General features: G+C 48.4%; 1 protein-coding gene across 3 annotated transcripts in view; it reads left to right on the forward strand.

The window, feature by feature from the left end:
• The first annotated feature begins 628 nt into the window (after positions 1 to 628).
• LOC116947882 (homeobox protein otx5-like) overlaps positions 629 to 27693 on the forward strand; it is a 44685-nt gene continuing 17620 nt past the window's right edge. Inside the window, exon 1 of one of the 3 annotated variants that reach the window (XM_032964132.2) lies at positions 629 to 783. The gene's annotated coding sequence lies outside the window, so the exon portion shown is untranslated. Of the gene's footprint in view, positions 784 to 10668; positions 11297 to 26513; positions 27689 to 27693 lie in introns of those variants that run through there. The other 2 variants (XM_032964129.2, XM_032964130.2) reach the window with 2 other exon arrangements.

Below are 27693 nucleotides of genomic sequence, written 5' to 3' on the forward strand. Positions count from 1 at the left end.
CGTGCTGACCACGCACGAGTTGCTAAAGTGCAAGTGATTAATTTGAGAGCGGCATTTGGGGGGTGGTGGTGGTGGGGGTGGTGGTGGTGAGGGGGGGGGGCACCGTCCACGAGACATCTGGCCCCCTTCGCTACAACCTCAAGCACCAACGTGACCCCCCCCCCCACACACAACTCCATCACCCCCCCCCCCAGCCAACCGCGCCCCCCATTCCCCCAACCCCACCCACCGGTTCCCCCCTTTTTAAAATCGCCTTAATGTCAGCGGACACACGCATCATAATCAAGCCGAGTGTAATCCCGATTAGCGAGATACACAGTAATGAAGCCAAATGCGAGTTGACAGGTGACGTCTTTGCGAAGGCGAAGGACGAGCTGCTTTCAAATTAGCTGCCTGGTGTCCGCACTGGGCGGGTGGTGGGGGTCTGTGAACTTGTTGCTGTGTGCGTGCGTGTGCTGATTGAATTGTATCGGAGGCGCGGTGTGGTAAATCCTGCCGGGAGGGTGCGCGTTAACCTACAACGTGGTACAAACCTCGGGTGCCCTCCCCCTCTCTCTCTCCCCCCCCTCTCTCTCTCTGCGCCCTGCTGTGTGTGTGTGTGTCCGTGTGTGTGTGTCCGTGTGTGCGTGCGTGCGCTAGTGTTTAGCCCCTACACTTCTTTGGCCACAGCGGCGCTTTGAGTTTGCAAGCGGACAGACGTCGCCGCGAGACTGACGGGCAAACACACGGGTTCCCTGCGTCTTCACCCAAGGCGACTCTCTCTCTCTCTCTGTGTCCGAACAGGTGAGTTGCTTGTGCCCTCTTTGCTCCCGAGCGAGCTGTTTTATTCCGCTCTTATTATACCTCGCCGGTCAATTGGCGTTGTGCTTTTCGCTAAATCTACATTGCTCGTGGTATAATCAACTTATGGGAGATTTTTTTTTGCTTAAGCGCCTCTTCTTTTCAGACGTGATCCAAATCTGTAGGTTTAGGGAATTTCAGTTGCAGGCAGCGCCGATCAGAGTTTAGCATGCGAGGCATATATAAGTATACAATACGCACATGTGTATGAGCACAGCATGCGGCCACGGCAAACAGTTTCTGCCGAATTCACTCACTATTTGCGTGCGTGCTGTGAGTTGCGTTCACGCATAGTTGTGTGTGTAAAACATTTTTTTTTTACAGAGAATATTTACGCAAAGAGTGTGCGAGTCAAATGCGAATGTACAGAAGGCAGGTTAGCGATAGGAGTGATGTCATTTAGTTTGGAAGTTATGAGTGTTATATTGTGAACATATTAATATAATGGATGGTATAATTAATACTGCAATGTGAGAGAGCAAGTATGTGTGTAAGTCTAATGACGGGTCAGATTAACGTGCGCCTAATTGTTCCATTGCACACATACAGCGTCGTATGTATTTCACAATCAAATTATCTACATGCATTGATAAACATTGATACGTATTTACTGAATTAAATATGTGCATTATTACTTCAAAATGATTGGCATGAGTCCACGTCACCCATTGGCACGTTTGGCTACGTACGGTGCGAAAGAAGTTCAACATGCATATACATCTATTAGCGGGAATTATGATTTATTGTCATTATTTCTGTGACTCTTGAGTTGCAACGATTGCATCGAAGTTGCAGCAAATACATGCACTTTGTACACCAATTGTGTATTCGTTTACTCACGTATGCAACCACAAAGCCGTACATTTGTGAACACTTCACACAAAGACACCCCGTAAAGGATGCAACAGATTATCGGGACAAGTGCTGTTGTCGAGCCGACACGGCAAACGAGGCGGTGGGTGGCCAACACCACACCCGGCCGCCTTTGTATCCCCTGTGCTGATGTTTACGCACGGTACTAATTTATGGCTGAGTCGACCTACGGGAGGCCCAAGACCGGTACAAATATTTCTCCACTGTTATTGCTCGTGAGCAGGAATCGAACTCGCGTCGCCCGGTTCGTAGCGCAGTGCGCTAACCACTACTACACTATATTATTTGGTTCTGATACACTACCACACACACGTGCACAACACAGTGTTCAACATACAGCACTATGCTGTGTGTACCCACACATAACGCACGAAATCATGCATGCACCCGAAATGCAATTCAATTACCATTGCTTCAACAATTACCCACGTACTTAAAGTATTTTTTTACATGCATATATTGTGGTAATATTGTTCTTTATATCTGGATATTTTACACCATAATAAGTACGATAAAATATCACGTTCACTTAGAGAGAACAAATAGAGTTTTTTGTAAACGATATAAAAATGTTGAAATGTCATTTTTTTCACTTAAATTGTACTCTAAGTCACGTACAAAAATCAAATTTTATTATATTCAAAGTAGTCACAGTGTGCATAATAATAATATTAAAAATGTTCAGAGTATTTTGCGAAAACTCGTAAAAGCACATTGCAGTGCAAACCCGCACGTTACAGCGCACAAGACTTACACGCGACACGCAGACAGCCACACACTCTGTCTCATTGCCGATACGAGATGGGATTGGTACCTGGGGGGCCACACGGGGCACGATGTTGGCCTGACCGAGCGGTTGATCATCCCATCTGTGAGAGTACCCACACCACGTGAGAGTACCCACACCACGTGAGAGTTCCCACACCACGTGAGAGTACCCACACCAGGTGAGAGTACTCACACCACGTGAGGGTATCCACACCAGGTAAGAGTTCCCACGCCAGGTGAGGGTGCCCACACCAGGTGAGAGCACCCACACCACGTGAGAGTTCCCATGCCAGGTGAGGGTGCCCACACCACGTGAGAGTACCCACACCAGGTGAGGGTGCCCACACCACGTGAGAGTACTCACACCACGTGAGAGTTCCCACACCAGGTGAGGGTGCCCACACCAGGTGAGAGTTCCCACACCACGTGAGAGTACCCACGCCAGGTGAGGGTACTCACACCACGTGAGAGTTCCCACACCAGGTGAGGGTGCCCACACCAGGTGAGGGTGCCCACACCAGGTGAGGGTGCCCACACCAGGTGAGGGTGCCCACACCAGGTGAGGGTGCCCACACCACGTAAGCTATTTTAACGATGAATGTCCAAGGCACGGAGGGAGAGAGGCAGTGAGGCACTTGCAATTTTACAAACACGTTCACTGCAAACACCGCTCAGAGTGGCTTCTAAATCTGCGGGGCCTCGTTCTATGGCCATTAAACAGACTCACACCCCTTCTTCGCGACCGACACACGCAAAACAACAACAACAACAACGACAAAAAAAGCATGCAAATGTAAATAAATACTTAGGCAAATACCGCTGGGATTAGAGTGTCGCATTTCACAGACGTTCCGTGCAGCTCACTACCTACAGGGACCGTCGGTCTAAAAAAAAGCCCCCAACCCCGTCACTATTCGCTGTATAAACAAACTCCCCCCCCACCTCCCATTGAGCCCTGCCCGCATTCATCATCACCCTATGTGTGACCAGCGTGATGAAGTATGGTCGAATCGACAAAAAAAATCGCGATCGACGTGGCGTGCAGAGGAAAGCCTTAATTCACTGGAGAATTGAGAATGGCTACATGGGTTTGTTTAACGTTGTGTGTGTATGTCTGTTGAACTTCGTTGGGACCGTACGCAGCCAACCGTGCTAATGAGAGGTGCGGGGGAAGGACAATAAACTAAACGCAGAAAAGCAGTTCTAGAGAAATTCGTTTTCAAACTAGGTTTTAAAGTGCATATCGGAAAGGAAGAGAGCGTTCCAGACAGCCGCAGAAGCGCATCTGTGAAAGCGCAGCGCGATGCGGTGACCGTCTTTGTTCGATGGCGAGCCTCGCTAGATGACGTCGTGTGTGCGTGTATGCCAGTGGTGACGTGAGACTTTTAATAACAATCTTGACACGTCCCAAAGTGGAGCTAGAACGACGCAAATTTAGCTGGCGTGCAGATGCTAAGGCGGATTGGTACATCCCATCGCAGGGCCGCGAGAGATGGCGACGGCTTTGGGAGATCTTCATCCAGCAGTGGATTGATCATGGCTTTTGGGGATGAATGGTGGCTTGAGATTTCAGGAGACGTATCGGTGTCCGTCTACAGTGAAATAAATATATTTTTTTTATCTAAACCGCAACGCTTATATTGTTGTAATATTTTTTTTTTTATAGAATGCATGTTCAAAGAAGTTCAACATTCATTTTATTAAAGCATTACAATCGTAAGGATAGCTCACTGGCTTATAATAAACACCGAAAATTTAAATACAAAATTATGTACAGACCTTTCGTCGTCAGTTCGCTGTTGGATGAGACCCCCTCCACGGTCGTATCGTTCGTAGGGTCGCTGACCATACTTCACCACGCTGGTCAGTGCAGATTGGTGAACGCTAGTTCCAGACTCGACTCGGGATGTCACTCGCCACTGACGTTAACCGGTAATAGCGGAGTGCGGTAACCACTGCGCCCCCCCCCCGTGCCCCCTACCCCCCACGGCACTTTATATTGCAACAATTTGGCGTTTAGAAAAATTACCATCAGATTCGTGACACAGTATTTGAGCAAGGCCGTGTTTTTTAAAACGCTGGGTTATTGTTTAAATGTATTTGACGTTTGTACCGAACAAAAAAATACATTTTGGGGATGGCAAACAGACAGCCTCGCTTCATAAAAGCTCATCATCATAATCATCAGCCATGATCAATCTGCTGCTGGATGAAGGTCTCCCCAACTCATGTCACAGCGATCCTACGGTGTAACAATTCTCCCGAGTTATAGTCCCTTCACACGAACTAATTTCATCGCTCCGTCTCCACGCTGGGTATAATAATAGCACCTCCTGCCATTCCTTCCAGGGCAGTGTTCTTCGCAGATATGCTGAGTTGTCGTTACGCATGTACGCATGTTCTAGGTACGTATGTTGAACTTCTTTCGCACCGTACGTCGGAAACCGTGCTCATCGGAGGTGCGGGGGAAGGTCAGCAGTGACGAAGGGCACAGCGCGCCGCTTGCTATGATGCGGCTGTCTCCATAAGTGACAGCTGTCATAACGTCACTCTGTTGTTAGCGATTACAATGTCCGTCCAGCCCCTTCGCAGTCGGTCTCACTCCACCATAAGCAAGATTCATTTCAATGTTGACGTAATTATTCTCAATTAGCGGCGGGAACATATACAGTAAACTTCGCAGCAACAGGGCTTCATTTCCCACTCTATAGTTTCATTGCATTTCATTTCGTGGCTGAGATAGTCAGGGCATCTCCGCCACTGAGCGATAGGCTACAGAGCTTGGCGGTTCAAATCAGCGGGCCGCCCTGAGTATCACTGCGGGTGTATCGCCCTTGCAAATACGGGCCATGTGCTTCACAGTGAACGTTACAGATTCCGCTGACGTCAATAGAAATGAGAAGGCCGCTGCGTGCTGGCGTCACTGTCCAAATTTGGCAATTTTAAAAAAGAAATACACCGCAAATGACTCCCTTGCGATTACACAGAGCGACATCGCGCCTGTTGTGAAACCACTGGAGACTGTGTCTGTGAAGCCTCACGCCTTCGCGACAGCCCTGCGCTAATAGAATGGCACGGATGCCAAATGGACTAAATCCAAGGGAGCCACGGTGGCTATGAGATGTTAACTACCTCGCCTGCTATACAAGGGATCGTGGGTTCGATTCCCGACCCTGACGCCTGCTGTATATTTGGAGTTTGCGGTGTCTCTCTTCCCCCGTGGTCGCGTTGTTCCATCCACATTTAGAATCAACATCACGCGTTTAGAGATTATTTGGCTGCTATAAATGTCCACGTGTTGAGCCACTTCGTTTTGCTATCGTTCGTGGCCAGGTCGCTTCTTAAAAATAGTTACATAGCTCAGTGGGCCTTACCTGGTAAAATAGAAAAAATAGTTCATAGTTTTAAATCGTTATATTAATGATGCATATCAAGACTTATGTTTTTGCAGTCCATCGGTGTTTAAGAAAGCAAAACTATGGACCGGTTTTGACCTTCTGGGTCTCATCAGCAGAGTCACGCATGTCAAATACATGCTGCTGGATTGCCAGATGTTATTGGCCCAATGTACTAAATTTGGGCGATACAACAATTTCCACTGCTGTTGTCATTGTGAAACAAGTCATAAAACCAATCAACTAAACATTTGTAGATATACCAGCAGCCCGCACTGTCTTTGGACGTGTCCGTCCGACCGTCCGTCCTTCCAGCCAGCAAAACGTTTTGTTTTGTATATAAAATACAAAGTACAGTCGTATGATGTGGCGATACAAATATCGTAGTTCTACTTATATTTGCTGTTGCAATTAATGTTGACCATGCGTATAGCTACTGGCAAGATAACGGGGGCCGGGTGTGTGCCGTGTCAGCCTGAGTATGTGCTCGCGAGCAGCACTTACCCTTGCACGGCTGTAAGGCTACATTTGTCATTAAGCCATTGTCCCAAAACTGGCTTATTGGTAGCACCCAGGGTCCAAATGCTATCAATGATTTTATGGGAACCATTTTATCTCTACCACAAATCTGTATGGTAGCAAGGTGCTGGTGGAATCCTTAAATCATGATTTTTTTGTTTAACAAAAATTACACCCCAGTATGTCTGATGGAGATATATATATTTTAAAAATGAATACACTTGGTGTGAAATGAAACAGCGTTGGAATATAATAATTAAAATGAATAATGCGCATTCCATCCCGGGGATCCCAATGCGCAATGCATGAAAAGCAGGAAACAAAAACAGAACCGGGGTCAACCGAGCAAACTAAAGAGGGAAGGCAACTTTAAAGAGATGTGGTTTCAAAGCAGACTTTAAACTACGGACTCCGATTGCCTCATTTCAAGTGGCAAGACGTCCCATAGCTTGGGTGCCACGCTAACAAAAGCCCGATCACCAAAAGACATATGACATTCATTCGTAAGTGTGTGCATCTAAAACAAACGGAAATATACTCCACGTTTTCTACTTATGGTAGATACTGCCCGCGGTGAGACACCGGTATAAATTTCCACCCCAGGTGGTACCGACCCAAACCCCCTTTGGCTCATGAGCTCAAGCACGTGGTGGGGCTGCGTATGTGCGTGTTGTTCTTGAACCCGGCGACCCGAGTTCGAGTCCCGCTCACGGCCAATACCAGTGACGATTATCTGAACCGGTCCTGGGCCTTCCCTAGATCGACTCAGCCTCAAATGAGTACCTCGTGCGGTGTGTAAGAATCGCTACTCGGGTGGTGGCGCTGGTCACCCACCCCCTCGTACACCATCCCGGCCTTCAAAGGCGCTCGCGAACAGCCCTTGCCCCAACAGTCCGTTAAAGGCTACACGGGGGATTGTTGTCTCTAGTTCCTGTGTGATGAGTGGGCCCTCCTGAGTGCGCGCGACCCAAGAGCTGCGCTCTCTCAGTGACTTCTCCTCGCGCGCTCTGCGAATGCCTCGCGCTAGGAGGAGGGGAGGGGGGCGAGGTTGGGAATGCAGACAGAGAGAAGGCGGATGGAGTGGGGGGGGGGGGGTACACAGACGAGATGGGTCGAGTTGCCTGTTTCACATTCGTCCCAGGGACCAGTCGCTTAGCAAAAATGAACACGACATTTCGGGTTATGTTTAATATTCACTCGTCAAACCTCTCCGGGCTTCACCTCCTTCATGGACATATCTAACCCCATGGTGTAATGCACCGCCACCCTCGTAGCAGGCCTGCGTGCGGCGGGTAACGCACGTGATTTGCTGCTCGGAATGGCCATTCGGGCAGCGGTCGTCTCCTCTTTACAGTCCCGTGGCAGTGGTGGACATTCCACATTACTGCGGCGGGGGTGAGTCTCTCCTCGGGGCAACCGCCGTTGACTGCCCCACAACAATGGTACTTGTTGTATTCTCAACATCGGAGGGATGATGGTCTCCGATACAGGATATGAATTCGCAATCTTCAGATTGTGCTGAGCCATCCGGTGTGTGTACGTGTGTATGCTGCTTATGTATACTGTATGTATATACTGTGTGGAGAGCGGTAGTCCAGTAGTTATCGCACTGCGCCACGAACCAGGTCACCCGAGTTTCGAATCCTGCTCGCGGCCAACATACGTGACGAACACCTGAACCGCTCCTCGGCTACCTCGATTGAGTATCTGGTGCGGCGTGTAAACGTCAGCACTGGAGAGACAAAGGCGGCCGGGCGTGGGTCTGGCCAGCCACCCCTTTCGTGTGCCGTGTCGGCCTTCACCCATGTAGGCGGTGCTCGCTAAAGGCTATACGGGGAGGACGACTTCCGATTGGGAGCATCGGCGTGCTCGTCAACAAAAAAAAACACGCGAATTCTCGACGAGTTCTCGACGCGTCATCCCAACTTTCGCTTGCCTACGTGAAGAGGTGGCGCGCGCTCGAGGTGCAGCGGGGCGTTTGTCACATCCCGGATAATTGCCGCACGATAGACAGACCCGCCGCGCCTGCTTGGCCTGCCCCGCACAGTGGCTTCCACCGTGCGTGTGCGTACACGCGTGCGTGTCACAACGCCATCCCATTCCGAAGTGCCGGGCCTTCACAGAGTGCAGCAAAGCAGCCCAGGTGACAGTCTCTCAAATACTTTTTGGTTTACGTAGGTATAAAATAAAATAAATATATTTCATACCCACGTGACTTTTCCGAAAGAACAAAAGAGTGTGGATCTCTGCAGTCACGAAAACTTCAGATCTAGATAGTCTCTCAAATTTAGCAATCTTTTGAAGAACGTAATCAACCAGTTAGGGTGTTGATTGTTATGTTAGCCAGCTATCTGTGTTGTATTGCATTATATTTCTAAGTTTACTAGGTTTGTTTTCTCTTTCATTTGTACCTGATGATGATTGTTTGTGTTGCAATCGAAACGGCGTGCGCTATTATTTAATTATTATTATTTTCGTGACTTTACCGAAAGAACCAGAGAGTAAGTTTATCATGAGTAGAGTACCGGGGGTGGGTGGGAAGGAGGGGATACACACACACATAAGCATCTCGCAACAGATAGAACAGGGATAAATTCTTTAACATCGTCGTCATCATCAGCGGCCATGATCAATCCACTGCTGGATGAAGACCGCCCCGAAGCTAAAACCGCCACGTGTCGCAAGCTCGCGATGTCACGATCCCCCGGGGAACACGCGCGCCGATACTGATCGCATTATGCACCGCGGCGTACGTGACGGGCCCTCGTCCCTGTACACGTAGCTGTCAACCCATGCGGTTTGACCCCGTATTCTTGTACAGGGAAGTTGAGTGTCTATGTCCATACGGCGTACAGCCGTTTCAATACGGGCAAAAAAAATGGTCTGTCTGTTTGTGTTTTTCCCTTGTGATGGGACTTTGTAGGATGAACGTTGAGATTTATAAGGGCACGGGGTGACCAATAAGGTCGGAATTGGTCTGTAATAAGGTAGGGCACTGACAAGGGGTTGACAGGTATGTGTATAACATCTCTAGATGTTCGTCAATCGAATGCACGACAATGTGGATGTATGCTGAACGTCTTTCGCACCGTACGTAGCCAACCGTGGTAATCGGGGGTGGATGTACAAAGCGAGTACGCATCCCAAGACGTTTGACAGCCTTACGCAGATAGAACCCGCTGTAGATCAACATTGTTCAACATTACGCAGTGCATACACACTTACTATCATCATCATCAGCCACGGTCAATCCACTGCTGGATGAATACCTCCCCAAGCCGTCGCCATCTCGTGCGATCCAGCGGTGCACTAACGCTCGTGAACAGATGTCATCGCTCCACCTCCTGGGAGGACGTAACTCCCCGTTCCGTACCACTCCTTGGCTGCCACTCCACCACCAATCTTGACCAACGGCTCTGTCGTTCCTTTCAGCGGCGCGTCCTGCCCCCCCCATACCCATACCTCCACACCCTGTTCTTGATGAAAAAAAAATCCTTTACTTATAAGCCTCGAACAGCTCTTCCCGGCATGGTAACACGGGACCAGCGGTGGCGCGTTCGCCGCCTGTTGCAGATGTTCCCGGTTCGGAATCCAGCGGCCGCCCTGATTATTTCAGCAAGTATACTCTTTGGGTCTTTCGGTAAAGTCACGTAGATAGGTTCAAAGAAAAATAACAAAATAACTACGACGTTTCAACCGCTTGTGTTGCGATCGAAACATCGTAGTTTTTTTGTTATTTTCTTTTAACCTATCTACGTGACTTTACCGAAAGAATATGATATTCCTGCAGTCATGAAAGCTTTAAGTCAAGATTTATTTTTGCAAGCTTAGGCCAGGGTTCGAAATCTTCCACATTTACTCAATTGGGATTGGACGAAACAACCATCGCCCCCTACTGGCAGACTAATGCCCAAGGTCACTGTTGCACTTATCAAAATAAGAATGTATCGCTCTCGTTTGTCACACACACGTAACATTACAGACTACTGGGGCAGGTGCTGTGAGCGAGCACCTATGAAGGTCGGTACGGCACACGAGGTGGTGGTTGGTCAGCACCACGCCAGGCCGCCTTTGTTTCCCTAGTGGCGATGTTGAAACACACACACATATACACGTAAAATAATATACACACACACGTGCGTAAAACGACCTATATACATATGCGGCGCGCTTGCATTGATTGCAGCTCAAGCACAAGAGGCGTTAGGATTAGACGGAGGCACAGCCCCTCGGGGCTCCATGTAATTATATATAATTATATATAGAGAGAGAGCCGTGCGGGCGAGGTGAGTGAGCCCAGAGCCCTCTTATCACATCGAGAGCACGGCGAGACCGCTCAGTGGGAGTTCTCCTGTCACCGTGCGCATGCCGCGCGGGTTCGCTAAAGCGCACGGCTGCGTCACGGCCGCTCCCTCGATGGTAGTTCTGTAGTGGACAGAAGCACCGTTGTTGCTGGCGAGTATCGTTAATACTACGACTGCTACTACTAGAGAGCGGCGCAAATTGTTCGGTCGAAGTCTATAGTAGAATCGTAGGCTTGTTATTGTGTTAGAGAGTCAAGGTAGTGGGGGGGGGGGGTCTACAGTAAGGGTGCTGTGTTCATTGATGCGGAAACATTGAGCGAACGCAGCCTACACACGCGCAACCGCGTTAGGTACGACGCTCACAACAACAACAGATTGATTTGTATTCGTCACTCTACGTTAGGAGTCTATTCGGCTCATGCGTGAATAGGTGTGGAGGGGGGGGGGGATTGAGCTGCAGTCATTCGCACAATGGGCAGGTTACAGGATACGAAGGGTCCGGAGGAGAGTGGCCGCTTGCCGAGACGCGTGGTGTCGGGGTGAGCCAAGCGGACTGCATGGCGGGAGGAAGATTTATCCTCTGCACACCTCTGTGGCGTAAGATCTCTCTTTCTCTCCGGATGTTACTCTTGGTGTGTATGTGTGTACACGTGGAATTTCTTTCGCGCCGTGCGTAGCCACAGAACATGCTAATCGGAGGTTCTCTATAGGCGCTGAGAATGTACGTCTAATGTCGAACTTCTTTCGCACCGTACGTAGCCACGGCCCTGCTCTTCGTACGTCGACATATCTGCTATGGCTAAGGGTCATTGCCCGAAACGTCACCGTATACACGTATCTACGTTTCGTAGCCAGCGTTGGTCGATGGAAGAACGCGTTCAGTTTGTAATTGCGCTGCTTGATCGCCAATTGCAGCTGTCACCGATGTCGCAGTTGAGTTGTCTTTGGGGAAAACGTGGCCACTGTTAGTTTCACGATCGAAGCGATGATCGATGATTATGTGAAGATGGTTAACATCTTCTCGCGACGCGGGCGCGTGTGCCTGTTTGTTACTTTATGGAATTAAAGTTTGTCGAAATATATATTTCATTATTTCCGTACCTGCGGTAGGCGGCTTGAAGCAACCGCGTGGCATCTGTCAGCGCTAACGTGGGTCTCGTTGAACTGCCGATTGAATAATACATCGACTTTTGTGTGTTGTATCTAACGCGGCAGAATGTCTGCGGCTGTTTGCGTGCTGCAGTGAGACTTCAACATTTCATTGTTCATGCAAATTGGGGGCGAGTTTACGAACAGCGTGATCCGTTTATAGATACCCCACTAAAGCAATAGGGAGAGTTACGATTGTTCTAGGCCTCTCTCCGCGTCTCCCACCGATCTCAAATACCTAACGTGTTCATTGTAATTTTAAAACCCCTCTGATACACTTTGTTTCAACATAGCCGGCGTGGTTCGCTTACAACATTCACTACACTTCGTTAGAGGTTAAGAAAGTAACAGGGCCATGATTATCTCAATGGGGTATTTATAATTGAATCACCTGTGTGTGTGTACATACACGTGTATCGGAGTTCGTATGCACGGTCAACACCAATGGCGATTATCTGAACCGGTCCTGGGCATCCCCTACGTCTAATGAGTACCTGATGCGGTGTGTGTAGTAAACATCGCCACTGGGGAGACAAAGGCGGCCGGGCGTGGTGCTTCCCACCCACTCCCTCGTATGCTGTGGCGGCCTTCGTAGGTGCTCCGGAATTCTGTTAAGACTACAGAGGGGATCTTTGTCTTGTAAATGTTGTGGTTTTACTCCCCAACACACCGGCGTGATGAACTCGTAACGAATTTTAACGTTTTGTTTACGTGACAAACCTTACTAATTGGCTGTCGGGTGGTGGCGGGTTTAACGACACATTTATATATTTACGCGATCTAACCCCAAAAATAAAACCTCTCCATTATGGATCTTTGTCTTGTTTGCGTGCGTTTGAAAACGCGCTGTTCAGTCACGAAGGTGGCTTAGCGAGGTCCTCAACTTGAAATTGTGGCAGAACAACGCTGCGAGTGTCTGCCGGAACACATTGACGAATCGGGTAACAATTAAATTCCAAGCAGCCGACATTCTATCGGTTTCAATTAATACTCATAATCGTATATTTATCTCGGCGAAATGAACCATTTTAAAATGTAGGCCTCAATTATTAGACGTACATCGTTATAATGTGTCCAACACTACATTTATTTATATGTTATCCCAAAACGGAGACTAAGTATATATTAAAAGTGTACCTATTATTAATTTACATATTTGATAATACACAACGATTAATTCATTGCGCCTGTATATCCTTGTGGCCAAACATAACAATATATACCATATATATGTTTTATATATATGTCAAGTTATATCATTTAACAGATGTAATGGACCGTAGTACAATACATACTGCGGTCGTATACCGTATATAAATACAAATATAATGGATCCCGCCATAGGAATGTTGAACTTCCACCTCTAGTTCAGTGTCGTTGGCATCGTCTATAGGTACTGAACAGGGGCCCGTCGTGTCATTCAGTGCAAGAACGTCCATGCCATCACCGAGCTCGCCACACCAATAATTATTATCGATCTTCTGTGATGTTGTTGTTCTGCGCTGATGGCCCACGCAGTCTCCCTCGTGAACCCTAGCCGGGTAACTTGCTACGCGGAACTTCACGTAGAAGAACAAATGCACCACACGATTGCTGGGCTTGATGATTGCTATCCGCCTTCACGCGCTCGTTTCACGGCGAGCGCTTTTGACATTTGCCGATGAAGAATCGCGTTTTAAGAGGCGCAAAGAGATGCGCGCTTCCAAGGCCGTAGCCATGGAGTCAACATTGGGGGGGGGGGGCAAATCTTCCAGGGGGTCTGGGGTCCCCCCCCCCCAGAAAAAAATCTAAATTTGAAAACGAATTTCCTGCCTAAAATAGAAAAAAAATTCACCAACACATAGGATGGATTTTTAGTTATTTTTTACAATAATGTCTAATAGTGTATTGTATTACATTGCTTTGTTTTTTTCTTTTTTTACCTTTTATTGTTTCATTGTTTGTAATGGCAGAGATTAGGGATTCATAAAGTGCAACCATAACCACAATCACATAAACATACATCTATTTTATAGCAATATATTGGGGTTGACATTTTGAGCATATTTGAATATTGGCGGGGGGGGGGGAATGTGTCCCTCCCAATATATATTATAAGTATATATTATATATATATTATAAGTATATATTATAATATATTATAAGTATATGTTATATTAAAATTACGGCCTTGTGCGCTTCACCTGGCCACGCTCGTTTCGCGGGGCGCTTCCCACCTCTCGCTCTCTCACGGCTTTAGCGTCACACTCCACGGGAGGCGAATACTCGACTTGGGTCGCTCACGATCGGGGGAAGATTGTATTTGTGTGTGTGCGCGCGGAGACTTGAGTGAGATGCTTAAAGCAACGTGGCAAGAACGCTTAGGTTAACCCCCGGGGTCCCAAGAAACGAATGATCCTCATGGTCGTTATTTTTGGAGGAACCTTAAATTATATATTTTTTATTATTGTGTTCGTATTTTTCTACGTAATATGAAAGCATGGATTCAACTGCTTGTGTATGTGTGTGCTTGATTAATAATCCTTGCCCCTTTTATGCAACACTATTACAATTGACATCACTCCTGGTGAGGAATATATTTACTTGGTAAAATAAAAAATAGTTTAGTTTTTGTTGTGTATTTGTTTTAGTGATTTGTTTACTTTTCTGATACTTTGCACTGCTATCGGTTGTTGTATTGTTTGTTGTTGTAACGATCTGACCCGCCCCAACTGAGCATCTGTGAAAAAGAGCTTTTTAGCTAATCGGATTCCTCCAGTATCAATACAGATTCTGATATCTGAATCGATCCACGTGCGGTCGTGGGAGCTCTCGAACCCACGGCCAGCCGGCCTGCATAATGATTCGCTTACAGCACTTGCCCCAACAGTCTATGTAGGATACACGGGGGCTCGTTGTCTTTGTGTGTTTGTAGTGTATGCGGCGTGTGTGTTTGTTTGTCGTGTGGGGAGCGGTGGCGCAGTGGTTAGCGCACCGGTGTTACTAACCCGGTGGCCCAAGTTCGATTCCCGCTCACGGCCACCACCGTGACGATTATCTGAACCGATGCTGGGCCTCCCCTAGGTCGACTCAGCCTTCAATGAGGACCTGGCACGGTGTGCAAACATCGCCGCAGGTGCGGTGGTGGCCACCAACCACCCGCGCGGGCCTTTAAAGGTGGTCACTAACAACACTTGCTCCAAAAGTCTGTTGAGGTTATACGGGGGACATTTGTCTTTGTGGAGTGTGTATGTGTGTGTGAGCCTATGCTTATTAATATAATGCAAGTACATACGCATGCTTGTTTTAACATAAAGAAAAAAATGTCACGGCAGCCAAAAAGACAGAGACGGTGACCCGCGCGAGTGCGGACGGAGCGATGGGGTCAGCTCGTGCGGACTCGCCGTGCTTCACTTCTCGAGTGCGAGACGAGGTGACGGCTTTGGCGAGGCCTTCATCCAACAGCGGATCGATCGCTGCTGCTGTTGCTGCTAAATAGCAAGCGGCGGTGAGGTTGAGCGACCGAAGAGAATTCGACTGAAGCTGCTTTTTTGGATCGAGCCCAAATCCTATTACAGTTAAAGTAAATTGCTTTCGTCGGTAACTCAAGACGAACTGAGCGTCCTTCTTATATAAGCGGTCATCAGCAGCAGCCATGGTCAGTCCACCGCTGGAGGAAGGCCCTCCCCGAAGCCACCGCCACCTCGTCACGATCCTGCGATGTGATGATTCTGAGCAGCTGCTTTACGTGAGGTCCTTTCATCGCTCCATCTCTCTCGGTGTACGACGAAATCGTCATCGGATGCGTTGCATTCACGAGCTGATTATTATTCCTGACCGCCGTGTTCTGAGCGTCATAGCCACATCAACGGAGCTCTGTAGACGTTGTGTGTATACGTGTGCGCTTGCGAACGGCACTCGCCCCGAACGCGTGTGTCAAGGCGATCACGGAAGAGATCATTGCCTTTGTGATGAAACGTGAGAGAGAAGGTGGCGCTGTTGTTGGCGCGCCACGCCGCGAACCCGGCCACACGAGTTCGATTCCCGCTCACGGCCACCAACACCAGCGACGATTATCTGAACCGGTCCTGGGCCTTCCTCTAGGTCGACTCGGCCTCAAATTAGCACCTGGTGCGATGTGTAAACATCGCCAGTCGGGAGGCAAAGGCGTCCGGGCGTGGTGCTGTGGTCACCTCCGTTGTTATTTGACCATACCTCCCCGCGCTGGTCAGTGCGTGTTGGCGTACGGGACAACACGTGGTTATCTGAGACTGTGCTGACGATCGCCGCCACTTAGCGAACCAAGTAACTTGCCTCCCGTCGACGGTGAAGGCGGGAAACCCCCGCGAGGAGCAGGACCCACGAACACGCGTCTGCTGTACGGAGTGCGACTTGACGCTTGCATTGCAATCAACACGCACGGAATACGAAACGCAACGGCGATATCGGAAACGCGATGTTGCGTTCGTAGACGAGACGCGTTACATTTTAATCTCGACCGCGAAATAATGCTTTTGACCCGTAAAGTAAAGTACAGTGTAGCCTAATGAGAAACGAAACACTTAACACGCCGGTCGACACTGCCTTTAAAATATGGTAACCGAAGGCTTTTGCGCGCAATGGGTTATGTGCTCCTGAAGAAGGACAATTGCCCGAAACGTTTATCATTTTTTTTACTTAAGGCCACATGATTGTTTACAAGTGTGTTGAGCTTTTATTTATTTATATAAAACAAAGATCAATGCACTGCTGGATGGAGGCAAACCCAGGCCGCCTCCATCCAGGGGCGAAGCCACAGGGGGGACGGGGGGGGCTTAGCCCCCCTGAAATTATGGGAAAGTCGGTAATCGGGATAACCGGATATCCGGCTGCTACAAAATGCTGCAGGCTGCCACCTCGTGCTGCCCTGCAGGCTGCCACCTTGTGTGCTGCCCTGCAGGCTGCCACCTCGTGCTGCTGCCCTGCAGGCTGCCACCTCGTGCTGCTGCCCTGCAGGCTGCCACCTTGTGTGCTGCCCTGCAGGCTGCCACCTTGTGCTGCCCTGCAGGCTGCCACCTTGTGCTGCCCTTCAGGCTGCCACCTTGTGCTGCCCTGCAGGCTGCCACCTTGTGCTGCCCTTCAGGCTGCCACCTTGTGCTGCCCTGCAGGCTGCCACCTTGTGTGCTGCCCTGCAGGCTGCCACCTTGTGCTGCCCTTCAGGCTGCCACCTTGTGCTGCCCTGCAGGCTGCCACCTTGTGCTGCCACCTTGTGCTGCTGCCCTGCAGGCTGCCACCTTGTGTGCTGTCCTGCAGGCTGCCACCTTGTGCTGCCCTGCAGGCTGCTTGAGCGGCAGCCGTTAGAACTTATCGAACTTATTAGCCACATCAGCGGCTCCGACCTATTAATAAACTCCGCGTTCAAATCCAATAAAATTAGTTTTATACATTTGTGGCGCCCATTGGAAAACATACACTGGATATCTCAGAATATTGAAGTCAGCCCCACCAACGTAAAAATCCTGGCTCCGCCCCTGCCTCCATCCCACCTCCAATGAGCACGGTTGGCTACATACGGCGCGAAAGTTCAACACATACGTACATACAGTGAGGGAAAAAAGTATTTGATCCCCTGCCGATTTTGTACGTTTGCCCACTGACAAAGAAATTATCAGTCTATAATTTTAATGGTAGGTTTATTTGAACAGTGAGAGACAGAATAACAACAAGAAAATCCAGAAAAACGCATGCCAAAAATGTTATAAATTGATTTGCATTTTAATTATGGAAATAAGTATCTGACCCCCTCTCAATCAGAAAGATTTCTGGCTCCCAGGTGTCTTTTATATAGGTAACGAGCTGAGATTAGGAGCACACGCTTAAAGGGAGTGCTAATCTCAGCTTGTTACCTGTATAAAAGACACCTGCCCACAGAAGCAATCAATCAATCAGATTCCAAACTCTCCACCATGGCCAAGACCAAAGAGCTCTCCAAGGATGTCAGAGACAAGATTGTAGACCTACACAAGGCTGGAATGGGCTACAAGACCATTGCCAAGCAGCTTGGTGAGAAGGTGACAACAGTTGGTGCGATTATTCGCAAATGGAAGAAACACAAAATAACTATCAATCTCCCTCGGCCTGGGGCTCCATGCAAGATCTCACCTCGTGGAGTTGCAATGATCAGGAGAACGGTGATGAATCTGCCCAGAACTACACGGGAGCATCTTGTCAATGATCTCAAGGCAGCTGGGACCATAGTCACCAAAAAAACAATTGGTAACACACTACGCCGTGAAGGACTGAAATCCTGCAGCGCCCGCAAGGTCCCCCTGCTCAAGAAAGCACATATACATGCCCGTCTGAAGTTTGCCAATGAACATCTGAATGATTCAGAGGACAACTGGGTGAAAATGTTGTGGTCAGATGAGACCAAAATGGAGCTCTTTGGCACCAACTCAACTCGCCGTGTTTGGAGGAGGAATGCTGCCTATGACCCCAAGAACACCATCCCCACCGTCAAACATGGAGGTGGAAACATTATGCTTTGGGGGTGTTTTTCTGCTAAGGGGACAGGACAACTTCACCGCATCAAAGGGACGATGGACGGGGCCATGTACCGTCAAATCTTGGGTGAGAACCTCCTTCCCTCAGCTGGGCATTGAAAATGGGTCGTGGATGGGTATTCCAGCATGACAATGACCCAAAACACACGGCCAATGCAACAAAGGAGTGGCTCAAGAAGAAGCACATTAAGGTCCTGGAGTGGCCTAGCCAGTCTCCAGACCTTAATCCCATAGAAAATATGTGGAGGGAGCTGAAGGTTCGAGTTGCCAAACGTCAGCCTCGAAACCTTAATGACTTGAAGAAGATCTGCAAAGAGGAGTGGGACAAAATCCCTCCTGAGATGTGTGCAAACCTGGTGGCCAACTACAAGAAACATCTAACCTATGTGATTGCCCACAAGGGTTTTTCCACCAAGTACTAAGTCATGTTTTGCAGGGGGGTCAAATACTTATTTCCCTCATTAAAATTCAAATCAATTCATAAATTTTTTGGCATGCGTTTTTCTGGATTTTGTTAATATTCTGTCTCTCACTGTTCAAATAAACCTACCATTAAAATTATAGACTGATCATTTCTTTGTCAGTGGGCAAACGTACAAAATCAGCAGGGGCTCAAATACCATCTATACCACACACGGTGAAGGAAAGTGCAGATATACAACACATGCCACGCTCACCGCTCCACTTAGACTAAACCCTTTAGAGATGCATGATCCCGTCTGCGTTTGAGAGGCACATACATCGATCGCTACGAAGGCGGGTAAGAGTGGTGCGTACACTAGGTCGAGATTGTGGCGATGCAATCAGCTGGCGTCCAGGTGCAAAGTCGATTTAATTAATCGCCGGATCGCTTAGAGAGACGACCGCGACTTGGGCAGGCCTTTGTCCAGCAGTGGATCGATCAAAGCTGCTCGTTAAGATGATGATGGCGACGATGATGAAAACAAATAGGCGGATAATTGAAACAAATCTCAGTTGAGCTTTATAGATGGTGTGCAGAATGTCGCACTATTATCGAGATTTGTATCCACACCGTACATGAAGAACAACAATGTTCGGCTAGCACGCGTGGCTTATGCTGCTTGTACAGCCCTTACATAAGAGAGTCCAGAATAGGTTTGGCAGGTGAGCATAGTTTGTTGTGAATGCGTGAGTGGCTATCAATTATTCACAGCCCTTGTTTCCCATCACGTCGTGTCGGTCATGTACGGGGGGCGGGGGAGGTGATTATACTTCACCACCCTGGTCATTGATAGTGCGTGAAGGGGTTACTCGAGATCGGTTCAGTTATCATTCGCCGCTGATATTTCCCGTGGCAGGGAATCGAACTCAAGAAAGGCTGCTTCGTAGTGGAATGCACAAACCACCGCATATTGTGAGCTTAAGTCCTACGCTCGGTCACCTTTGTCTCCCCGTTGCTGCATTAGGGAATGATTTAAGGCCGAGTGGACCTACAGGGGAAGCCCAGGACAGGCTCAGATAACCACGTGAAACCGATGTTATCTGCAGCCGGGAATCTAACTCTCGTGACCAGGATGAAAGCGATGTGCGCTAACCACTGCTCCCCACGTGCGTCTGTGTGTTTATACAGCGGCCAATGCGTCCCCCCGCATAGCGAATACTCAGAGCATTATACCAAGCGGTGTTAGCGAGCCCCTATTGAGTAAGGTCAGTCGACGTGGGGTAAGAGCCAGGATAACTTCAGCGAATGTGGTCTAAACCATGCCAGCTTTGTCTATCCAGTGCTCCAGGTCCTCATTTAAGGTTGAGTCGATCTAGGCGAGGGACAGGGTATGTTAATTTAACCACCCGGTGCCCACTGATGATGGTTATCCGTGACCGGGAATCTACACAGCAGGGCAGCCGGGGCTCGTATTGCAGTGCGCTAACTACTACACCACCGCTCCCCACACTTACATACAAGACCAAAGATGCCCCGTACATCCTTAACAGACTGTTGTGGTAAGTCGTGTTCACGAGCACCTAGTAAGGCCGGAAAGGCACACGGGGGTGGGTTGCCAACACTACACCTGACCGCCTTTGTCTCCCCAGTGCTGATGTTTACACACCGCACCGGGTACCCAGTGCTGATGTTTACACACCGCACCGGGTACCCATTGAAGACTGAATCGACCGGGGGAAGGCCCGGAAAAGGTTAAAATATTCGCCATTGTCGTTGATCATTCACGCGTACACATACACAGACTCACACACATACACAGACTCACACACAGACGTACACATACACACACACAGGCGTGCACACACACAGACATACAAAGACAAAGGCGTACAAAGACAAAGATCCCCCCAATAGGCTTAACAGACTGTTGGGGCAAGTGATGTTATACAGCACCTATGAAGGCCGGAACGGCACACGAGGGGGTGGGTGGCCAGCACCACGCCCGGCTGCCCTTGTTTCCCCAGTGACGATGATTTTACACACCGCACCAGGCACTCAATTGATGCTGAGTCGACCTAGGCGAGGCCCAGCACCGGTTCAGATAATCGTCCCTGGACACACAAAGATCTCCCGTATAGCCTTAACAGACTGCTGGGGCAAGTGCGGTTTGCGAGCACCTATGAAGGCCAAAACGGCACACGAGGAGGTGGGTGGCCAGCACCACGCCCGGCCGCCTTTGCCTCCCTAGTGGCGATGCTTTTACGCACCGCACACACACACGGACTCACACGCACCAATGTACACACACGGGCATGCACACAGACGCAGCGCACACACACAGACTCACACACAGACGCAGGGCACACACACAGACTCACACACTGGCATACACAGACGCAGCACACACGCTGTGTACGCGAAGGGAAGTCATGTCTGGCGACTGTCACACCTGCACATGGGTTCGTGTCCGTGTATTGAGACTGGGCTAGCCACGATATGGTAATACTACGATATATTTATAGCCTACGGTCCACGATTATCGTATCGTATGCTTTTTTGTTGTTCTTGCCAAATCTTGTTGTGATTATTGTTGGTGCACACTTTTTGCTTAATTCTTTCTTTCCGGACACCGTGCATATACAGAAATATGCACGACATAACAAACTCACCGTTTAAAGTTGGAAGTAAGTATCGATTCAATATCGTTTCCCGGTGTAATTCACAGCTTGACTATTATGTGACGTGGAAAGTTCGGATTCTAACTTTGAATGTTTTAGTGAAGTTTTGACATTGACAGCAAGTGCGTTATTAGCGTTATGGATTGTACACTTACAATGATGAGACGACGTACATGGCAAGGCTTAAGTTGAGTCAACTGCAGTTGAATTCACTTTTACTTTTTAATGCGTACTGGAACAGCAAAAACACAGAAACGATCAAATAACAACATTTGTAAGATACAATTACAAAGCTATGCGAAATAGATATCGCAATAATCGTCATATCGCGACATTTGATATCGTATATTGAACATGACATCGCGACAACCCCAATTGAAAAAAAGGCTTCAGTCGTTCACCTCTCCATAGCCTTCGTGTCTGTGCTCTGAAGGGTCATTGCCCGAAACGTCGCCTTGTCCATGTGTTTTTTTTCCCATACCTGTCAACCCCTTATCAGTACCCTGCCTTATTACAGACCAATTCAGACCTTATTGGTCACCACGTGTCCCTTATAAATCTCAACGTTCAGCCTACAAAATCGCATCACAAGGTAGAAACACAAAGTCAAAGCAATGTTTTGCCCGTACTCCGTATGGACCTGAAAACGCAATTTCTCTGCACGAGCATGCGGGGGTAAACCGCACGGGTTGACAGCTGTGCTATTCGGGCAGCGGTGATCGTGTTTGTTCGCCACTGCCAACGCGGCATCACAAGCACACAACCCAAGACGTTCCCCCAGAGTCACACAGTGACCACAAGCTGCCGTGGTGTAACGCCGTCTCTCGACTCGCAATTCGCGTGACGCCGGTTCGACTCCCCATCTCGTGGCACGGGGTTAATTGAAACAATGGTGCAGGTTTGATTTGTTTTTTGGTAAATCCACCCCCGCATCACAGATAGTCAGTGAGCTCGCGCGTGCAGTGGTGGAGTGGGGTAAAGTGTGGGTACTCCCATCTCCCCGTTCGGTAAAATAAAATAAAAACCTCAATATTTCAAGAGCCCACAATGCAACGTGAATACGAGACGGTGTGGTCCGTAATTTAAAACAAACGTCTCACGAAGCAGCTCCTTAAAGAGCCATGTTTGCAGACTCCCTGCTTTTGTAGGGAGAAAGTCGTGTCCAGAGCCCTCGTTCATAGAGGACCCTTGAGCCAGACGTCGCGTGGGCAAGGTATTTAAGGGCTGCCCCACTTCCACCTGCAGTGAGCGAGATCGGCAGGTAGACATCGTCACGAGCTTGTGCGGACTCGTCTCCTCGTCATCGGCCCGCCACACAAAGGGATTATTATCCTGGCTGTCTACGGCGAATCCACACACACACACGTGCTGCGTCGGCCGTCACTGCGGTCTGTACAGTGCAATACACATATATGTACAATACGTTTTCAATATATACAATGAAGATTCGTCCGTATAGCCCTAACAGACTTGTGGAGCAAGTGCTGTCAGCGAGCACCTGTGAAGGACGAAACGGTACACGAGGGGGTTGGTGGGTGGCCAGCACCACGCCCGGCCGCCTTTGTCTCCCTTGTGGCGATGCTTACACACACACCGGATTGTTCGGATTATAAGGCGCACCCCTCCCCTTCCCCACCCCCTGTATCTTACAGCATAGTTTGGTTGGGTGGCGCGGTGCGTCTTATAATCCGGTAGCCGTGTGGACGTGAGTGTCCAGAGCTGTGTAAACTTGAAACCGGGCACCAGTTTAAAGTGAGCCCGACTTTATCTCCCCATGCAGTGCTGATGTTTGCACACCGCACCAGCCACTAATTTGGGCTGAGTCGACCCACGATAACAGCCCAGGAACGGTCCCGATATTCGTCACAGATGTTGACCGCGAGCGATATTTAATCGAACCCTCCCCTGGGCGTGCGGGCGTAGGTAGCCCAGTGCGCTAACCACCGCGCCACCGCTCCCCACGTGTGAATGATACACACACAGTGAGTGTACCTTTATGGAGCACACACACGCGCATCGAAGATCACTCTTTGGAAATATGCCCACGAATATTACTTTGACTCTGAATTTTAGTTTTGCCCTTTTTTCCCTCTCGTTTGAGTCGGTATATTAAATGTAAAGGGCTTACCTTGATTATGTAATAATCGTACTATCTGGGGGTTGCCGTGTATTTACGATATATAGTACGATACAACACAATAGGGCGACGGGCTCGAATATGATGATAATGTTTGTCCCCATAGAGGTTTATTTAGCTTTGGAGAATAGTTGCCCTTTCTCTTTGAGTTCAGTACATACAACTATATACAGGACTAATAGGTGTATGTAACATACAGTCATATAACCCTATAATTACATTACTTTAAATAGAGCGCTTTAATGGCAAAAATTCTATAAAGTAATTTTTTATATACTGTACACAAATTGTACATTTTTGCTATGTGCTGTATTGCGTAGGCCTACAATCGGAATATAAATACCAAGATCCCCCGTATAGTCTTAACAAAATGTTCGGGCAAGTGCTGTTAGCGAGCACCTATGAATGCCGGCACGGCACACGAGGGGGTGGGTGGCCAGCACCACGCCCGGCCGCCTTTATCTCTCTCGTGGCGATGTTTACAGGAGGTCAAGGATTGGTTCAGTTAATCGTCACCGCTGTTGGTGCCCTTGAGCGGGGATCGAACTGGAGAATCCGGTTTATTAGTGCAGCGCGCTAACCGTTGCACCACCGCTCCCCAGCTTGACACACACGCGCAGTCAAACAGCACAGCCTCGGGTTTTTGCAAAAACCTTGAAGGCAACACGTGGCAGTGTATACTTCAGCTCTAGACTGCATATATACATACGTTTGCTTGCGATTTCGAAACAAATCATTTACGCGCACAAATCAAATATATTTTTGGCGTTGAGTATTTTACAAATCAGGTGACGTGTGTTTTGTCTTCTCCGTGTTTGAAAAGAGATACACAAACACGGCTGATGTGTTGCGACATATTTGTTGTAGACTACTGTATTACAATCCAGTAATTGCTTATCTGGCAACATTCGTTTCAACAGGCCTCAACTCTGCTGATGACACCCAGAATGTTGAAACCAAGGCCAGAGCTTGCTCGCTTAAACAAATACTGCTGAAGGGTAATATTGGTCTGGACTTATGGACTGAAACATATATACATGTATTCATATATATGTGTGTTTATTTAAGTGGAGATACAATAAATGCGCGGCGCCCTTTGATTTCAGATGTAACTCAAAGTATCGTCTGGTAACTTAGTGAACAATGCCTTACACGCCTGGGTCAGCACCAATGTTTGCAGATGATGCCACCAACACCTCGCCATCGCTTCCTTCCTTCTGCCCAAATTCCGTGGTTGTTGTTGTCGGCTGCCCGCGCCTTCAAGGTGGTTCGCTCTTACAGCCGAGTCTTGGTGACACATGGCGGGTGATCCATTTATAGATGTCCCATTGATTTCGAATGCCCCTCTTTCGTCTCAAGTTCGCTGATTGAAGATTGTGAAAGCGATGGCTCCGTATCTTGCAGAGGAGAGAGTTGGATTAATTTAATAATCGCATTGCGATTGGTGGTGGGCGTTGTTGAGGTTCTGCAGTGAATGTTTTGTTTTCTATATATATAATTTCTCCTGATTTTGGAGGGGTGTCTATGAACTCTACAATGATATGCAGCTGTATTTCTACGTGAAATCGAATAAATGTAGTGACGTTTCAGAAAGTATTTGCTCCACGACGACGACTCTCGTCATTGTCTGTGTCTCATGTAGAACATTCTATACATTTGCGTCCTCGCCTTTAACATCTGCCACCTCCATCAGCGTTCATTTAAGCAAAGCCTGGCCGCTGATGAGACACTCTGTGCCAAAAACCCGCGGCGCAGGGCTTGCCTGGAACCGAGTCGATTGCTTTGCTGGTATTACGCACTCGCAGAAGGCCATGCACGGGGCCTCTGGGATTCGTGTTTGTTGACGAAGGAGGCATTGTCCGCGTACCTATTTGGGTGCCTACATTCGTTTGTGTCGTGCGCACATTCACGACGCGTTTTTGGAATATTCCACTCGGCCCCTAGATGGTGAATGGCCTTCTGATGGGCTCCGCCGCCGCTGCTGCAGTGGCTTATAGCTGGACGTGTACGTCGACTTTGTCTCCGGATGAAAGGCATCGAGTGGCTATTGTTTCATGCGCACTAGTTAACAAGAGCCCCGCGCGCGTGTTGTCCGTGCGTGTCGTGTGTATTCGCGGCGCGCTTCGTCGCCCCGTTTGGATGTTCCACGCGGACAACAACAACAGCAGCAGCAGCAGCTAGCGCCTTGGATGCGTCGAGCGGGCGAGAGCGGTGCCACAGTGGATAGCAGCGCCATGCGCTAGGAACCCCCGGCGACCCCAGGTCGATTGCCGGGTCACGTCCAACAGATGTCAATGATTGGCGAATGGTAGCATGAACACGTCCTCCTCACTTCCCCCCTCTCCTTCATCAGGACCGCGCTGACTAGCGTGGTGAAGTATGCTCAACCACCCCCCCCCCCTCCCTCCACATAATCAACTTTTCGGGATAGCCCTTCGTCCATTGGTGGATGGAGAAGGGCTGGAATTTATTATTTTATTAAACATTATAAACACCTGTGTATAGTACGAACAATGCTTCCTACTACAGTATATACATCCCGTACACTTACATATAGTCATCCATCCAGCAGTGGATCGACAAAGGTTAAAAAATAATAAACCAATTTTTGTGTTATGTCATCAGGTAAGACCCATAATAAAAAGTTGTGGTAACTAAAGTATGAATACACATACGTGTATAATAACCATACGTGTATAATAACTGTATAATAACCATACGTGTATAATAACCATACGTGTATAATCACCATACGTGTATAATAACTATAGGTGTATAATAACCATACGTGTATAATCACCATACGTGTATAATAACTATACGTGTATAATAACCATGCGTGTATAATAACCATACGTGTATAATAACCATACGTGTATAATCACCATACCTGTATAATCACCATACCTGTATAATAACTATACGTGTATAATAACCATACGTGTATGATAACTATACGTGCATAATAACCATACGTGTATAATCACCATACCTGTATAATAACCATACGTGTATAATCACCATACCTGTCAACCTCTATCAGTGCCCGACTTGTTACAGATCTTATGATCACCCCGTGCCCTTATCTCAACTTTCATCCTACCGATACACTCGGAGTAAAGACCTACAGTGCCTGTTAGCTTGTGATTAACATCGCGTCGATGTTGTCATTCCATTGCCCCTGAAAATGAACGCACGATATGTATTAAATGTGTACGGTATATGCGTAAACTGTATTGTAGTTTCAGTTGTTTAGCGATCGCATTTACCTTCAGCTCATCTTTACAGTTTTGTTTTAAAGTTATTCCAACATGTCCTGCAGTTCAGGTAGATTCGTTGCAATAAACGACTGTCATCAGCAAATCTCGAATTATGAATGTATACAGTACGCGTGTATGTTTTGCAACATATTCTACTGTAGCGAGTTCATATAACCTGCTGTGACATATGGGTCAGAAAGGGTGGACGACTATTGAACAACAACAGTTGGAAAGTTTCGCAAAGAAGTATTGCTATAAATACGGGCGCTTTGAATGCCATTGAGAGATTGGGACAGAAAGAAGTCCACAGTGGGAAAACAAACGCAGGTGAAAGGCGCCATTCGGTGGTCGAGACGAAGGTGGGAATGTCAGCCGAAGGCAGTCCGCGGAGACGGAGCGATCGCAAATCGACTCCTCGCGCGCAGGAGCGAGATTCCACTCTGTGTGTGATTCCGGTCGACGCTCACGCGAGAGGGACGGACGTGGCTTGTTTTTGGATTTCGTCAAGCAGTGGACAGAGCCTGGCCGCTGTTGTCCGATAACAACGACGACGGCGAGGAGGATGATGATGATGAGTAACACAATAAAACGACGCCGTAAGGGGGACGGTTGTGTAGCCGGAGTGCTGTCGGCACACCGGCGACACCGGCGTTTGTCTGGCAAATATAATTTGCATCCCCCCAGACCTATCGGGAAATAATGCACCGACCATTGGCCTCCGACTTTGGATACAAAGGGTGCTAATTGGCGCATCGGGGAGTCTTGATTTAAAGGCATTTAAAGCGGCTGGCACCTTGTTAGGAGGCTGGGCAACTTCAACGGCAGGATGCCGTGGTAGCAGGTAAC

The sequence above is a fragment of the Petromyzon marinus genome, chromosome 31 (assembly GCF_048934315.1).
Source record: "Petromyzon marinus isolate PM22_M1 ecotype Great Lakes invasive population chromosome 31, UKy_Petmar_22M1.pri1.0, whole genome shotgun sequence".
Taxonomy (NCBI): domain Eukaryota; kingdom Metazoa; phylum Chordata; class Hyperoartia; order Petromyzontiformes; family Petromyzontidae; genus Petromyzon; species Petromyzon marinus.